This window comes from Vitis vinifera, chromosome 2, assembly GCF_030704535.1.
Source record: "Vitis vinifera cultivar Pinot Noir 40024 chromosome 2, ASM3070453v1".
Lineage (NCBI taxonomy): Eukaryota > Viridiplantae > Streptophyta > Magnoliopsida > Vitales > Vitaceae > Vitis > Vitis vinifera.
Genome location: NC_081806.1, coordinates 2,312,710 through 2,329,715, shown reverse-complemented (window position 1 = coordinate 2,329,715; position 17,006 = coordinate 2,312,710). Strand labels below are relative to the sequence as shown.

The 17,006-nt window shown below is 34.7% G+C and overlaps 1 pseudogene; it reads left to right on the top strand.

Annotated features, from left to right (window-relative positions):
• Positions 1–1,576: 1,576 nt before the first annotated feature.
• LOC100251265 (caffeic acid 3-O-methyltransferase-like) lies at positions 1,577–13,563 on the top strand (annotated as a pseudogene).
• Positions 13,564–17,006: the final 3,443 nt, after the last annotated feature.

Here is a 17,006-nt window from a genome sequence, read left to right as displayed (position 1 = left end):
ATAATTATTGTGGATTGGCAAAGCCACCCAAATATTACTTGTTGTAAGATTTAATAGGTCACACACATTCCCAACAGAAGCAAGAGTGTGTTGTAATGGAATAAAAACTGGGAACCTAATTCAAAATAGTAGAACCCATATCTTTGTTTTTCGTCTTAGAAAAAGTGAAGGCAAGTGAATTATTCGAATGAGTTGGCTTTTCTATGAAAAGAGTAAAGCACGATGGATTAATATGGTCTAGTCTTTCGATCAAGTAATTAGCAATGATCCACATAAGAGTGTGATGCATCGAGTTTCAATGAACTACAACAAAGGCAACATATTTATCCCTACATGCCATTGCCCATCACCAGATGTTGTAATTGGTTGAATAAGTCAAGTTGGGTCTTGTTTGATTCAATAGGATTAATCTCTCAATCTAATATGCTTATAACTCAATTGACTTATTTATTTAAAATCAAGCTTTAAATGAATCAAATATAAGTTAAATAGATTATAGATATAGTCAAGTTAATCAATATAATTGTTAATTAAATCAATCAACTCAAATTTGTGTTATCCCAGTTGATCTAAAAATAACGTATTTATTAAACGGATTATAAAGGTCAATGTAAATTTAACCTAAACACGATTATACTCAACTTAATCTTACATAAAATATGTCAAATTCAAGTCTTGTCAATGAATCATACCAAACTTTCCCCCCCATATATCTACATTTTTCAGGTGCCATGTCTCCTTTTGGCCTAATTCCCCTTTAAGATTTGAATGCTACCATGGTCGAATTATCTGCTTGACCCAAGCTATATTTAGAATGTTGGGACACCTACTTTCCTAGCTCCATCTCCAAGAAAATCCTTTGATGAACTACTATTTTCCTCCCTAAATATCATTAGAAGCTTTCCATGACAAAAAATAAAATATAATTATAGTGGAGACTAAAGTGGTTGAATTTCCAATCAGGCCAATTTCTTATGCATTTATGGTTGTCAATTTGCTTTCTGTATGTTAGGATGACACGGGGAGATGTTCTAGAAAGATTAGCTCATCTTTTAGGATGACTATGCAATATTTTCTGGAAAGTTGAAGGTTATGTTTAGTTCCGTAAATTACAAAGTAAATAAAAAAAATGTTAAGAAAACTAATTTTTTTTATATTTGATTGTATTATAAAATATTCCAAAAAAAATTAAATATAATTAAAATTAATTAGAAACTTATATATTTTAAAATTATTTAATCTTTATATTGATGACTTAAAATAAATAAAATAAGTTTGAAATAGCAAATAAAAATAATTTATCATTTTTAATTCTATTTTTTATTTTCTTTCACTCTTTATTTTCTTTGCATTTTTTTTCAAATTTTTCTATCAACCAAACATGGCCGAAAAGTATTTATCTAAAGAAAATTAGTAGAAGTCAAGGCACACAAGATTGAAATCCCAGCAACAGAAACAAGTGTTTGACTTTGATTGGGAAAAGGGATAGCGGTGCCAATTTAAGCAACCAAGTTTGATTGTGATATATATATACATGCCGCTAATACAAAAATTGAAATAGTAGGACTAGTTTCTGTGAACGAAGCTTGTAGAGTTAAAAGAATTGACAATCCCAACCTGAAGTTCTCTGGCACTGAAGCCCCATGGAAAAAAGGCAGATAGTTACATCAACCGAGGAAGAGGAAGACAGCCACCGCCAGTATGCTATGCAATTGGTAAGCGCATCTGTACTGCTTGTGGTGTTGAAAGCAGCCTTGGAGCTGGGTGTGCTGGAGATCATAGAGAGGGCTGGACCAGGGGCACTTCTCTCCCCTTCCAAGATTGCATCCCACCTCCCCATCCACAACAACTCTTGTTCAAATTGATGAATGGTAGTTTTTCATTCATACTTTCTTTCGTTCATATACAGAATATATATAGAGGGTAATCACCATTCTAAGAATGGGAAAGGATGATACAAGGAAAGAAAAATATAAGGAAATAACAACTAATATCCTAATATCTCAACTTTCCTAATATTTCAATATTCATAATATCTTAACTTTCCTAATATCTAAACACTAAATGATATAAGGAAATAATGATATAAGGAAAGCATTCCTAATATCTCAACACTCCCCCTCAAGTTGGTGCATAGATGTCACACATGCCCAACTTGTCTAAAATTTTTGAAAATACTTGACTTGAGACAACTTTGGTGAGGATATCGGCTAACTAATCTTGCTTTCCACCTTGGATCAACTAAGGCTTCCTGCACACTGTTAGGAATAACTACAGTAGATAATTGGTTTACAAATGACTTATTTGATTCAGACAAACGATGGTTAGACACATAGTTGCTCATGGGATATTTGACTTTGGTAGACAAATCAGGTTCATATGTGGGTTTAGGAATACCTTTATTATGACGATGTGGTAACCGTTTCATGAATGGATCGGGTTCCAAATTAAGAACACCCTCAACAGACGACGATTGGTTTGGTATTTCAGTGAAGACATCTTCGGACCCAAATTGTTGACCACTCATATCCAACTCACCCACTTCCTAGTTCACTAGTTCAGATTGTCCAGATTCATCTTCCTTAGAGATATGATAATCATAATCAAGAGTCTGAATTTCCTTATGGTACTCTCCCTGAAGTTCAGACTCAGATGAAAAATACATCGAATCTTCATGAAACACCACATCCATTGTAATATACATTTGTCGAGTTGGAGGATGGTAACATCGATATCCCTTTTTGTGCAATGCATATCCAACAAACACACATTGCAATGCATGGGAAGTTAACTTAGTGCGTTGGTGCTTGTGTAGATGCACAAATGCCACACAACCAAAAACACGAGGAGGTAGATTTGGGACGGTTGGGGCAACTACGACATTAGTAAGAGCTTGGAGAGGTGTTTGAAAGTTAATTGAGTTAGAAGGTACCCGATTGATCAAGTATACGGCAGATGTGATTGCTTCTCCCCAATAAGATATCGGTGTTTTTGCTGCTATCAAGAAAGCACGAACAACCTCTAACAAGTGCCGATTTTTTCGTTCAGCGACTCCATTTTGCTGGGGTGTATTAGAACAAGTAGTTTGATGAATGATGTCATGTCTTTCCAAATACTTTTGAAGATCAGAACTTTGATATTCTCCACCATTATCACTACGCAAAACCCGAACCTTTGCATTGTACTGAGTTTCAATCATTTTATGAAATTTTTGAAACAACAAGTTCACTTCATCTTTGGTCTTCATCAAGCATAACCATGTCATTCTGGTACAATCATCAATAAAAGTAACAAACCAACGCGAACCACTCAAAGTTGGGACTTTGGATGGGCCCCAAACATCAGAATGTATAACCATAAAAAGAGACGGACTTTTATTCAAAATTAATGGAAATAAAGCACGATGGCTTTTAGCCAATTCACAAATATCACAACGGAAACCAGAAATATCACTCTTTGCAAACAAACTAGGAAATAATTTTTTTAAATAACCAAAGGAAGCATGTCCCAGACGTCGATGCCACAACCAAATTTCAGACTTTTTCTTCTCCTCCTCAGATCCATCTGCCATCAAGGCTTGTCGCAACTTATTTGAATCCTTTGACTGTAAGTCCAAATAATAGAGTTTTCCCCGCTTAATACCAAAACCAATCGTCTGTCTTGTTTGGATGTCCTTAAAAACACAAAATTCAGGCCAAAAAATGACAATACAAGATAAGGCTGCAGTGATTTGAGAAACCAACAAAAGATTGTAATTTAAGGATGGAGCAACTAAAAATAGAATCCAAATTCAAAGTATCAGTAAGAGTTAAGGATCCTTCCCTAATGACTAGGGTTGTGTTACCATTGGCTGTGGAAACAAATTTTTGTGAAGAAGGTCTAACGGGTGAGACTTGTCTAGAATCAAAAGTCATATGATCTGTAGCACCAGAATCAATTATCCATGCATTATTAATAACAGGTGTAGAAGTATTTAAAAACTTACCACCATAATCTGTAGCGGCTATCAATGCAGAGGCTTTCTCATCAACATTAGCCTCTGTTTTTATTTCGGCAATAGTTGCAGTCGAGGTTTTCTTGGAATCCTTCTTCCGTTGATCACGATTATGATCCCACCAGTTTGGATATCCCACAATTTCAAAGCAACGACTCTTGGTATGACCAGTCTTATTGCAGTGAGTTCATTTGAAGGTTGACTTATCAATATGAGGGTTTGTCTTAGGATGGTTGGTCTTGGATTGGTCCTGCCAATTTCGGGTTGATTGTTGTCGGACTACCATAGCTAAGGTGTCAGGGTTGTCAGATTCTACTTTCATACTAGCATGACGTACTGCCTCTCGTCGAATCAGTGCATAGCATTCTTCCAAATTGGGAAGAGGATCTTTGTGTAGAATCTCTCCTCGAACTTGCTCAAAGTCACCACCCAATCCAGCAAGAAAGATGTGCACCCATTGTCGTTCAATGGATTTTCGGTATGCTGCAATGTCTTCAGGGTCTTTCATGACTACCTTATCCCGATGATCCAATTCGCAAAAAAGTTCAGTTAACTCTCCATAATATTTAGAAAGAGACCTGTCATTTTGTTTGGCAATGAAGGTTTTTTGATTCAAAGTGAAAACTTGTAATTCATCACTTCCATTATAGAAGGCCTTTGATAATGCATTCCAAATTTCTTGAGCGGTGGGTAAGCGTAAGTAACGCTTCATAATTTCTGGACTCATGGACATTAACAACCATTTCTTCACCTTTTGATTCTCAGCATACCATTTTTCATATCCATCTTCTAACTCTTTGGTAGATTTGTCTTACCTCGGATGTAGGAAAGTTTTTCCCGTTCGGCAATATGCATCTCCACAGTTGTGACCAAACGTCATAGTTTGATTCAGTCAAAATAATTCCTGGATTGAAAGTACCTTCAGATTGAAAAACAATAGTACTTTTTTCACTCATTTTTTTTTCTCTCGCAAAGGAGGGGCAATTGTTGGCCTTACGACAAAATATCCAGGATTTAAGTTCCCTAGCTCTGATATCATGTTCAAATTGATGAATGATAGTTTTTCATTCATACTTTCTTTCGTTCATGTACAAAATATATATAGAGGGTAATCACCATTCTAAGAATGGGAAATGATGATACAAGAAAAGAATAATATAAGGAAATAACAACTAATATCCTAATATCTCAACTTTCCTAATATCTCAATATTCCTAATATCTCAATATTCATAATATCTTAACTTTCCTAATATCTAAACACTAAATGATATAAAGAAATAATGATATAAGGAAAGCATTCCTAATATCTCAACAGCCCTGATGCCCCTTTTACGCTTGATCGTATCCTCCGCCTTCTTGCTAGCCATTCCATTCTCACTTGCTCTCTTGTCACCCACCATGATGGCAAGGTCCACAGGCTTTATGGTTTGGCACCCGTGTCCAAATACTTCATCCCAAACCAAGATGGAGTTTCGTTGGCTCCTTTCCTACATGCCATCCAGGACAAGGTCATAGTAGATACCTGGTAATAAAATTCACATAATCCAATTACTTCATCATCATCTCTTTCTTACTTCAAAATTCAATGTGAAAATCATAACAGGAACCATTTGAAAGATGCGGTTCTGGAAGGGGGACTGCCATTTAAAAGGACCTATGGAATGGATGCGATTGATTATGTGGGGAAGGATGCCAGGCTTTGCGAGGTTTTCAGGGCCTCCTTCAGGGACTACAACCCAATTTTTATGAACAATCTTGGAAACTTACAGTGGTTTTGAAGGTCTAAAACCACTGGTGGATGTGGGTGGAGGCAATGGTAGTATCCTCAATGTGATCGTTTCCAAGTATCCTTCCATTAAAGGTATTAACTTCGATTTGGCCCCAGTTATAGAAAAGTCACCCTCTTATCCTGGTATGGGCCACATATCCTATCTGCTACTTGTTATTTCCACATTAAATTAAGTGGGTGGCCCACTAACCTATTATTTAGCCAATTAAATTAATATCCACTATTTTAAACTGTTATAGATATTTACCAATTGATGGACTGGGTAAATTACAATTATTTTAATATTATTATTTGAGATAATTAACAGTTATTTTGATTGACACGTTCAGAACGGTTTTGAACGTGTATTCTTGGCCCTCTCCTCCTATCAATAAAAGACATATACAGAAACCCCTTCGTGTGTGCTTTTTCCATCAATTACAGAAAATAACTCTGTGTATTAAGGTTTGATAAGGAGAAGAAGAATCAAGGATTTAAGATCTATAAGTTGAAGGGAAATCTCTCATGGCTGCGTCTTCTTCAAACGGTATGTGATTTATTTATTAATTAAAGTTATCATTATTATTTTATTAACAGAGATGAGTTTGAATCATATTGATCTGGATTATTGTATGTTAGCTTCCGTGTTAAATTCCATCAATTGGTATCAGAGCTTGGTTTTGAATTTAAATATTCAGATCAATTTATAAAAGATTAGATTTTTTGAGATTTATCTTCCATTAATTCGTCTCACTAAATTACTAAAATAAAATAAAATAATAATAAAATTAAAGACCTGCTTCAACGCTGACTGGTGCCGGTGAGGGGTACTGGTTTGACTTCAGCCATTGTTGACCATTTTAGGTGCCTTTGCTGGCCATTCTCACGCACCGTTTTTAGGTGCCTTTGCTGGCCATTTTCAGGCACCATTTTAGGTGCCTTTGCTGGCCATTTTCCGGCACCATTTCAGGCGCCTTTGCTGGCCATTTTCAGGCACCATTTCAGGCGCCTTTGCTGGCCATTTTCAGGCACCATTTCAGGCGCCTTTGCTGGCCATTTTCAGGCACCATTTGAAGGCGCCATTGCTGGTCGTTTTTTAGGCGCAATTGTTGGCCACTTTCAGGCGCCATTGCTGGCCGTTTTCTGGTGCCATTGTCGGCGCTGGTTGCAGGCACCATTGCGGTGCCATTGAAGGCGCCGTTTTCAGGCGCCACCTCCTGGTTGCAGGCGCCGTTGAAGGCGCCATTGTCGGCGCCATTGAAGGCGCCATTGTCGGCGCCATTGAAGGCGCTGGTTGCAGGCACCATTGCCGATGCCATTGAGGGCGCTATTTGCAGGCGCTGTTGCCGTTTGCAGTGCTGTTTGAGGTGCGCTTCAGGCACCACTTACAGGCTCCGTTTCTCAGGCGCCATAATAGGCGCTGTTTTCTAGCTGATTGCAGATTAGATCTGACACTTTCAATATTCGTAAGGGAGCTTACTATTTTCTGGCACATCTCATACCCGTAGTACCGGGTCTTGACCACGTAATCAAAGGCTTTAAAAGGTCTCTGCAGTGGAATATATATATATATTTTTTTTTATGTGCACTAATTCAAAGATCTTAATTATTATTATTATATATGAGGAATGCAAGTATTAGCTTTAGTATAATCAATGAATGCAGATTTCTTTAATTTTATTATGATTGATTAATGAATCTGTTGATTATTAAAGATACTATATTATGATTGATTATTGAATCTGTTATAGATACTATTTCCTTGTTTTTTTTAACTCAAATAAAAGAATTAATTTCATCTTGTGAATATTTTATCTAAAGACAATTTATAAATATATGGTTAACTAATTTGGATAGTTGCCAAAGTAACCTAAATTAGTGAGCCTTGTATTTATTGAATTGTATGAAAGAATAAAGGGAGACTTGTAAAATTCTTAATATTTTTCTTTATAATTAGGAGAATGAGACTAACCCAAAGGAGAGTCAATTTCTGCTAATTATTAATTAATGTTTTATTTTGTGTTGCTTAGAAAAGTAAAATGGATACCCAAAGGTAACATATAAATGACACAAAATAGTAAAGTGTTTTAAGCTCCCTCCAAGTGAACACTAGATATGTTAAAATTTACCCAAAGGAGAATTTTAATGATATCAATAGTTCATTGTTTTTTATTTTATACTTGAAGCTTATTGTGAGCATTGTTCTATTTTGTACAGTTCCCACTTCATTACACTCTCTTGCATCTGGAATGACTATTTTTGATGGGTCAAACTTTTCTGAATGGTATGAAAGAGTTCAATTCTCACTGGGTGTATTGGATCTTGACTTGGCTTTAATTTCTGATAAACCTCCTGAAGCTACGGATGATAGTACTCCGGAGCAGGTGGAACAATCAAAAGCCTGGTCAAAATCAAACAGACTCAGTCTGATGTTTATGAGAATGACTATTGCCAATAATATCAAGACCTCTCTCCCTCAAACCGAGTTTGCCTCGGAATTTCTGAAATCTGTTGAGGAGCGCTTCAAACCCGCTGATAAGTCCCTTGCAGGCACATTGATGGCTGAATTGACCACCATGAAATATGATGGTCAGAAAGGTATTCAGCAACATATTTTGAACATGACTGAAAAGGCTGCAAAGCTTAAGGCACTAGGTATGGGTATGGATGAGTCCTTCTTGGTACAGTTTGTCCTTAACTCACTTCCATCACAATTTGCTCCATTCAAAATCCACTATAATACTAACAGTGATCAGTGGAACTTGAATGAGCTCACCAGTAAATGTATACAAGAGGAAGTGAGATTAAGACAAGAAGGACATAATCATGTTTTTGCTGTAACTCATGGAGTCACGAAGAAGAAAGGAAAATTCAAAAAGGGAAAGAACTTTCCACCTAAGAAAAGCGGACCTGGGGAAGGTAGCCAGAGTCATGATGGAAAATTCACTGTAAGTTGCTACTTTTGTGGCAAGAAAGGGCATGTGAAGAAGGACTGTATCAAGCGCAAGGCTTGGTTCGAAAAGAGAGGTATAAATCTTTCTTTTGTATGTTATGAATCTAATCTTGCTGAAGTTCCTTCAAATACTTGGTGGATTGATTCTGGAGCCACAACTCATGTGACTAATTTAATGCAGGGATTCCTTACAACCAGGAAACCAAAGGAAAGTGAAAAGTTCCTCTATATGGGAAACCGTCTCAAGGTTGAAGTGGTAGCTGTTGGTACCTATCGCTTACTATTAGAGACGGGTCATCGGATGGATCTTTTAAACACTTTTTATGTACCTTCTATCTCTAGGAATTTAGTTTCCTTGTCTAAATTAGATGCTACTGGATATTCTGTTTTATTCAGTTCTGGACAATTAAGTTTGATGTTGAATTCTGTTACAGTTGGTTCTGGTATTTTATGTGATGGTTTATATAAAATTTCCTTGAATCATGAATTTGCACAAGCTTTGATAACCCTGCATTCAAATGTTGGTTCAAAACGTGGCTTAATTAATGAAAATTCTTCAATCTTGTGGCACAGAAGACTAGGGCACATCTCTAGGGAAAGAATTGAAAGATTAGTGAAGAAAGGAATTTTACAAAATCTTGACTTCACTGATTTTCATGTATGCGTGGATTGCATAAAGGGAAAGCAAACTAAACATACAAAGAAAGGTGCCACAAGAAGTAATGAGCTCCTTGAGATAATTCATACAGATATTTGTGGACCACTCTCTCTTCCATGTTTCACAGGAGAGAAATATTTTATCACCTTTATAGATGATCTATCTCGTTATGGTTATGTTTATCTAATACATGAAAAGTCTCAGGCCATTGACATCTTTGAGATGTTCATAACAGAGGTCGAGAGACAATTAGATAAAAAGATTAAAATTGTGAGATCAGATCGAGGCGGTGAATATTATGGCAGATATGATGAATCAGGACAAAATCCTGGTCCTTTTGCCAAATTCCTTGAAAAGCATGGCATTCGTGCTCAGTACACAATGCCTGGTACGCCACAGCAGAATGGTGTTGCTGAAAGGCGTAATCGCACATTAATGGAAATGGTTAGGAGTATGATGAGTTACTCTTCTGTACCTATTTCATTGTGGGGTGAAGCCTTAAAAACCGCAATGTATATCTTGAACAGAGTTCCTAGTAAGGCAGTTCCAAAAACTCCTTTCGAGTTATGGACTGGTAGGAAACCTAGCTTGAGACATATACATATATGGGGTTGTCCAGCGGAGGCAAGAATCTATAACCCACATGAGAAAAAGCTTGATTCAAGAACGGTATCTGGATATTTCATTGGCTATCCGGATAAATCGAAAGGGTACAGATTTTATTGTCCTAACCATAGTGTGAGAATAATTGAAACCGGTAATGCCAGATTCTTAGAGAATGGCGAAATCAGTGGGAGTAATGAACCAAGAAAGGTAGATATTGAGGAGATAAGAGTGGATATCCCACCACCTTTTTTACCTCAAGAAATTATTGTCCCTCAACCTGTTCAACAAGTTGAGGATAATGAGCAAAATAATAGAGATGATTCATTACCATTAGAAAATATTGCCATTGAAAATGTTGTAGAGCCACCACAACCGGCACCTTTGAGGAGATCTCAAAGAGAAAGGAGACCTGCCATTACAGATGGTTATGTGGTGTATCTACAGGAATCTGATTATGATATTGGGATAAGGAAGGATCCGGTTTCGTTTTCACAAGCCATGGAAAGTGATGATTCTAGTAAATGGATGGAAGCTATGAATGAAGAGTTGAAATCTATGGCCCATAATGGTGTCTGGGATCTCATCGAATTGCCTAATAATTGTAAACCCGTCGGCTGTAAATGGGTCTTTAAGACAAAGCGCGACGCTAAAGGCAATATCGAACGATTTAAGGCCAGACTTGTGGCCAAAGGTTTCACTCAAAAGGAAGGTATCGATTACAAAGATACCTTCTCTCCAGTTTCCAAGAAAGATTCGCTTAGAATCATTATGGCACTTGTAGCTCATTTTGATTTAGAGTTACATCAAATGGATGTGAAAACTGCATTCTTAAATGGGAATTTGGATGAAGATATCTATATGGAACAACCTGAAGGGTTCGCAAAGAAAGGAAATGAACACCTAGTTTGCAAATTAAAGAAATCCATTTACGGTCTTAAACAAGCTTCCAGACAATGGTATATTAAGTTCAATAATACCATTACATCTTTCGGATTTAAAGAGAACATTGTTGATCAGTGTATATATCTGAAAGTTAGTGGGAGCAAGTTTATATTTCTGATACTGTATGTGGATGATATTTTGCTTGCCAGCAGTGATCTTGGTTTATTACGTGAAACCAAGGAATATCTCTCTAAAAACTTTCATATGGTTGATATGGGTGAGGCAAACTATGTTATTGGCATTGAGATCTTTAGGGATCGATCTCGAGGAGTGCTAGGTTTATCTCAGAAAGGATATATTGATCGGGTTTTAGAGAGATTTAATATGCAGTCATGTTCATCGGGTATTGCACCTATATTGAAAGGTGACAAATTAAGTAAAATGCAGTGCCCAAGGAATAACATTGAAAGAGAGCAAATGAAGAAAATTCCTTATGCATCAGCTGTGGGGAGTTTGATGTACGCTCAAACATGTACAAGACCGGATATCAGCTTTGCTGTAGGCATGTTAGGAAGATACCAAAGTGATCCAGGATTCGAACACTGGAAAGCTGCAAAGAAGGTGATGAGGTACTTACAAGGGACAAAGGATTATATGCTCACATATAAAAGATCAGAACAATTAGAGGTTGTCAGTTACTCGGATTCTGATTATGGTGGCTGTCTCGATAGCTTAAAGTCAACTTCAGGGTTTGTCTTTATGCTAGCAAATGGGGCAATCTCGTGGAAGAGTGAAAAACAATCAATTACTGCTTCATCCACGATGGAGGCCGAGTTTGTTGCTTGTTTTGAAGCTTCAAGTCATGCTTTATGGTTGCGGAATTTTATCTCAGGGCTTGGTGTTGTCGACTCTATTGCTAAACCTTTGAGAATATATTGTGATAACACCGCAGCTGTTTTCTTCTCTAAGAATGGCAAATTTTCTAGTGGATCGAAACACATGGATTTAAAGTATTTAGTTGTTAAAGAAAGAGTCCAGAAACAACAAGTGTCAATTGAAAATATTAGGACCACACTTATGGTTGCTGATCCATTAACTAAAGGATTACCTCCAAAGGCATATTTGGAACATGTTATGAGGATGGGTCTTTTGAGTAATCCATAATGTGTATGATGATGAATGGTGGTTATGTAATTGACAATTTGCACATTAAAATTGTTTCTGTTTATTCTTGTTTTCAATTATGGGTGCACATTTTATTGTTTGATAAACAAGAATTGTCCTGACAAGACAAATTACAGGGGCTATTTGGCATTAAGGACTGGGTTAGTAAGGGTTATTGATGTGTGGTGCATGGAAGGAAACATGACATTATGGTCATGTGACCGCCATGACTCGCATTTATGATCTAAATTGATTCAGTATTATGGCAAATGATTTTGGATGTATTGGCTAAGTTTATTGAAATCGTGATCACGTGTCAAATTTATTTTCCAGTATATATTTATATATAAACTAAATATATTATAGTTTTCATAATCGGTTTAGTGGGCCAAGTGGGAGAATGTTATTTCCACATTAAATTAAGTGGGTGGCCCACTAACCTATTATTTAGCCAATTAAATTAATATCCACTATTTTAAACTGTTATAGATATTTACCAATTGATGGACTGGGTAAATTACAATTATTTTAATATTATTATTTGAGATAATTAACAGTTATTTTGATTGACACGTTCAGAACGGTTTTGAACGTGTATTCTTGGCCCTCTCCTCCTATCAATAAAAGACATATACAGAAACCCCTTCGTGTGTGCTTTTTCCATCAATTACAGAAAATAACTCTGTGTATTAAGGTTTGATAAGGAGAAGAAGAATCAAGGATTTAAGATCTATAAGTTGAAGGGAAATCTCTCATGGCTGCGTCTTCTTCAAACGGTATGTGATTTATTTATTAATTAAAGTTATCATTATTATTTTATTAACAGAAATGAGTTTGAATCATATTGATCTGGATTATTGTATGTTAGCTTCCGTGTTAAATTCCAACACTACTAGGTCATACTGTTCAGTTCAATCCAAAATAAATTCAAACAGTGAATTGAAAATTAAGGATAATCTTGTTGCAGGCGTTGAGCATGTTGCAGGAGATATGTTCACAAGCGTTCCAAATGGAGATGCTATCTTCATGAAGGTCAGTCTTCAATTTTCAAAACCAAAATCAATTTCCAAGTAGAGCATTTTTTGGCAGTTTCTCCCCATAACATGGACGGGAATGTAAAATAAAAGTCAAATAATGGTGTGCTCTCAACTAATCTGAGTGTTTTGAATGAAACAGTGGATACTCCACAGTTGAAACGACGAGAAGTGCCTGAAGTTGCTAAGGAATTGCTACCAATCATTACCAGACAATGGAAAGGTTCTTGTGGTGGATATGGTGATCCCAGAAACCCCTGAACCAAGCGCTGCAGTGAAAAGCTCATTTCAGCCTGAATTTTTTTCGACCAATATGAAAACTGATAGGAAGGAGAGGACAGAAGCAGAATTCGCAAAATTAGGAAAAGAAGCTGGATTTTCCAGTACCAAAGTGGCATGCTGTGCCTATAACTTCTCGGTGGTGGAATTCCATAAAAATATGTAATATGAGCAGAGAAATTTCTCGTCTTAATCAAACTGGTAATAGATATATGAATTCCATGGGCAGCGCATGGCTATGAACCACTATCCTATTCCCAATGTCTTCATTATCAAAATCAGTGATCAAATGCAAGTAAGTTTTGATCCTTGCTTCTTACAAAAAGTAGAAAATAAAAAAGGCCCACCTGCAAGAAAGAGGAAATTTCCCTTTGAATAAGTTGGAACAGGTAGCACACCTTCAATAAGCATCAATGTAAAAAGAGCAATGGGGCCTGTTGTTTATCAGCATCACTCAATTGACCACCAGTATAAAATACCAGATGAGTTTCAAGCATTTGACAATGATGATGAAGAAAGATCCTGGTCCTCATTTTCATATTCTGGGACAGTGGAATGAAAACTGGGAACCTACTTCAAAAGGGTGGAACCCATCTCTTGTTTTCTTGTCTTTGAAAAAGTGAAGGCAAGTAAATTATTCGAATGGACTGGCTTTCCTGGAGCGGGCGGGGACAATGAATTTATATGGTCTACTCTTTCGGCCAGGTAATTAGCAATGATCCATACAAGAGTGTGCTGCATGGAGCTGTGATGAACTGCCACAAAGATTGCATCTCCGTCCATACATTCCACTGCCCATCACCAGATGCCGTAATAGGCCAGATGATCACCCAGCTGCCTATAGGAATTTCACTCAATTTTGGAACAGAGGACTTGCAACTGAGTTCTGCTTAGACACTTTCAAAGCAACTAGCACATGGTGTCTTTTCCCTGCCAGTTTCTGAGATGCATGAAATGTATTATCGTATCTAATCACGAGACCTTATAACCATTTAATGGTAAAGTCCTATTTTAATAATTAGGTTGAGTTAGATGTTGTTCGAGTCGATATGATTAATCTTTTAATTTGGCACATTTATGACTCAATTAACCTAAAATCAAGTTTCAAATTAATCAAATATAAGTTAAATAGGTTACAATAATAATCAAGTTAAGTATAACAGTTATTCAATAAATCAATGAAAGTCAAGTTCATATTAAACAGACGGACTAAATTTGTTGTTTAAGTAGATTATGTATGTTAATACAATTTCATCAGAACATTATTATTTTTCATCCAAACCTATGAAAAACATATCAAGTTCAAGTCTAATTAACAAATCATCTCAAATAAGGATGTAAATGAAATCGATAGGGTCCAAAAAGGCTTCCTCAACTCTATCCCCTTTATAAAATTATTGCACATTCCAACCTTATTCATCGCTTTAAACTAAGCATGACAAGGATATAATTCTTGCTAATGCTTTTAATTTCAAAATTTTATATTTAATCTTTTAATTTTTAAATGTAAAATTATATATAAACTAATATATTTAATATCTATTTTATTTTTTAAATATTAAATTATGTATAGTATATTATTTTAAAATTTATATAAATATAAGAGAATAATGATAGCAGGGACGGGTGGGAATAGGATCCCCATCCCTGATCCGGGTATTTTGAAAAATTTCCATGCCCTCGAACCCGACTTCGATTATTCTTCCCGTACAATCCAACATATTTTTCTTGTCATACCTGGGATCAAACTTTGTGCCCCTGTGTCTACTTTTTTTCCCTCCCAATCATGGCATTTAACATTTGGATACTACCATCACCATGCTCAAATCATTTGCTTTATCCAAAGCTATATTCAAAATGTTGGGAAAACCTCCTTTCCTAGCTCCATCTCCAAAATAATTCCTTGATGCACTACTATTGTCGTCCACAAACATCATTCGAAACTTTCCACGACAAAAAAAATCATAACGGAGACTAAAGTGGCTGAATTACCAATCAAGCCAATCCTTATGGATTTTTTATAAGAGTACAGCAGTTTTTAAAAATAATGCCTAAATTACTGTGATAAAAAAAATAATTCCAAATCTACATAGTTTTGTTCAACGAGGAGAGAGAAGAAATTTGTATGTGAGAAATCGTCTCTTGAAGAGACGATTTTCACTATAAAAAAAAATAAATTCTCACTTTAAAATTAAAAAAAATAAAAATAAATTCTCACTTTAAAATAAAAAATAAAAAAAATAAATAAGAACATATGAGAAATAGTCTCTTAAAGAGACGATTTCCACACGAAAAATAAATAAATTCTCACTTTAAAATTAAAAAAAAAAAAATCATGTGAGAAATTGTCTCTTTCACCCTCCCCCAACAAAAGCTAAAAGTGAAAAATTCTCACTTTAAAAAAAAAAACAAAACAAAAAACAGAACCTTTAAAATTTTTTTTTTTCATTCTTTATTCTATTTATACAATAATTAGATTATTATAAATATATATTATAAAATTAATTAATTTTATTTACTAAATTTAATTTATAAATAATATACTAAATTTAATATAAAATAAATAATATTTATATATTGTTTTTTTTCTTTCACTTTGAAATTAAAAAAAAAAAACTATTATCAATTTTATGTGAAAATTGAGTTTAAAAAAATTGTTATTAATTTATTAAATAAAAAATAAAAAAACGAAACCTTCAAAAACAATTTTAAAAAAAAAAACTTTAAAAATCCATTTGTCTATTCCATATTATACTTATACAATAATACAATTATTAAAAATATATATTATAAAATTAATTAATTTTATTTACTAAATTTAATTTATAAATAGTATACTAAATTTAATATAAGATAAATATTATTTATCTTCTATTAAATTAAATAAAATTAATTAATTTTATAATATATATTTATAATAATCGAATTAATGTATAAATAGAATAAAGAATGAAAAAAAAAACATTTTTAAGGGTTTTTTTTTTTTTTTTAAAGTGAGAACTTCTCACTTTTGGTTTTTGTCGGGGAAGGGTGACTTTTGTAAAGATACGATTTCCCACATGGTTTTCTATATATATATATATATATTAATTTTAAAATGAGAATTTAAAATTTTTTTTTTTTTGTGGAAATCGTCTCTTTAAGAAACGATTTCCCATTTAAATGTTGTTTTTTTTTTTTTTTTTAATTTTAAAGTGAGAATTAAATTATTTTTTTGTGTGGAAATCATCTCTTTAAGAGATGATTTCCCACGTGGTCTTTTTTTTTTTTTAATTTTAAAGTGAGAATTTAATTTATTTATTTATTGTGGAAATCATCTCTTTAAGAGACTATTTCCCACTTAGATTTTTTTTTTTTTTTAAAGTGAATTAAATTTTATTTTTATTTTTTGTGAAAATCATCTCTTCAAGAGACGATTTCTCACTTACAAATTTATTCTCTCTCCTCATCTACGTAAATTTGAAAATTCTTTTTTTTACCACGGTAATTTAGACATTATTTTAAAAAACTTTCGTTCTCTTATCAAAAATCCAATTTCTTATGCATTAATGGTTATCAGTTTATTTTCTAACTTTTCTGTATGTTAGGGTGACACGGGGAGATGTTCTAGAAAGATTAGCGTATCTTTTAGTATGACATGGCAAGATTTCCTGGAGAAGTCAAGGT